The sequence below is a fragment of the Piliocolobus tephrosceles genome, chromosome 21 (genome assembly GCF_002776525.5).
Source record: "Piliocolobus tephrosceles isolate RC106 chromosome 21, ASM277652v3, whole genome shotgun sequence".
NCBI classification, from domain to species: Eukaryota; Metazoa; Chordata; class Mammalia; order Primates; family Cercopithecidae; genus Piliocolobus; species Piliocolobus tephrosceles.
Genome location: NC_045454.1, coordinates 8,944,887 through 8,946,578, shown reverse-complemented (window position 1 = coordinate 8,946,578; position 1,692 = coordinate 8,944,887).

Below are 1,692 nucleotides of genomic sequence, written 5' to 3'. Positions count from 1 at the left end.
GAGGGAGGAGGGACTGGGGCCTGGACTCCTGGGTGTGAGGGAGGAGGAGGAGCTGGGTTTCTGGGAAAGTTGAGGAGGATGGGAGTGTTCTCAGGGTTTCCAGAGGAACTCAATTGTGATGAAGTCACAATGATTACCCCAGAGTGATTACCCCAGAGTAATGCCGAAGGCCATGAGGGCTAAAGGTTCAGGTATGAATTATGGGTTTTAAAGAAGACAGGAGGCAAAAGCTAATGGTGGGGAAGGAAGGTGTGGGTGAAACTGTCCCAGTCCCACCCCAAGAACAGGTGCTAGGATGTGAGCAGCAGCTGCCAGAAAAGAAGAGGGGCCAAATAAGACTGAGGGAAGGTCTAGAGAGACGGAGACAGACTCAGAGAGAGAAGGTGACAGAGACCCAGAGAGGGGGTGGGGACAGAGACCAGCAAGGGTGGGGGGGGGGCAGAGACCCGGGGGGGGAGGGGGACAGAGCAGAGACCCAATGAGGCAGGGGACAGAGACCAGCGAGGGGGGAACAGAGACTCAGAGAGAGAGGGGGACAGAGACCCAGGGAGAGAGGGAGACAGAGACCCAGGGAGAGAGGGAGACAGAGACCCAGGGAGAGGGAGAGACAGAGACTAGAAAGAGAGGGACAGAGACCAGGGAGGGGGGGACAGGGGCCAGAGGGAGGGGACCAGGGACACAGAGAGAGAGGGAGACAGAGCCCCAGAGAGAGAGAGACAGAGACCCAGAGAGAGGGGGACAGAGACACACAGAGAGAGAGACAGAGACCCAGAGAGAGAGGGGAACAGAGACACAGAGAGAAAGGGACAGAGACCCAGAGAGAGAGGGGGCCAGAGCCCCAGAGAGAGGGGGACAGAGACTCAGAGAGAGGGCAACAGAGACCCAGAAAGAGGGAGACGGAGACCTAGAGAAGATAGGGACAGAGACTCAGGGCAGCAGCTGAGGCCGAGACCAGGAGAGACACACAGAACCACAGGCTGGGGGACTGGGGCGCCCTGCCATCAAAAGAGCCAGAACAAAGGGCCCAGGAGTCCCCTCCCCCAGCTTCCCACAACCCCCATCAGGGGAGGGGCTTGCCGGCCAGGGCGACTCCCCTCCGGCACCGGGCCCCGCCCCTCCCCTCCCCCGTGCGCCGTGGGCTCTGATCCAACTCAAGTTCCCAGCGACTTTCCGGAGGCCAGGAACAGGGAAAACTTTTTCCAATACAGTCAGATCCCGCCTCCCCGGAGGCTCCATATCCTCCACAGCTTTCCCAGGACCCCAGAGTCCAGGTCCCTATTCCCCTCCTCCCGCGGACCCTAGCAGACAAAGACCCCGGGCCAAGCCCAGTGGTGCTGCGGCGTTCAGGACCCCCGTAGGCCAAAATCCCAGCCCAGCCCTCCCCCATGTGGCCAGACAAAGGGACGGTGGAGCCGGGTAAGAAAGGTCCCCCTAATTTCCCGCCCCAGACCCTAAACCTCCAAACAGGCAAGGCTTAAGATCCAGAAAGCCCCGTAACCTCACCTCGGCCACCCCAGAGGCCCTCTCTTCTCCGTAAGAAGGACCAAATGCCCCCTAGATTACACACGAGGTCCTTCTCACTCCAAAGTGACACCGCCGCAGACACTCGCACGCCCCACACCCCGCCAGCGCCCTTGGCCCGCACCCGCTACTGCGCGCACGCCCAAACTCAGACCCAGCCGCAGTCACCCT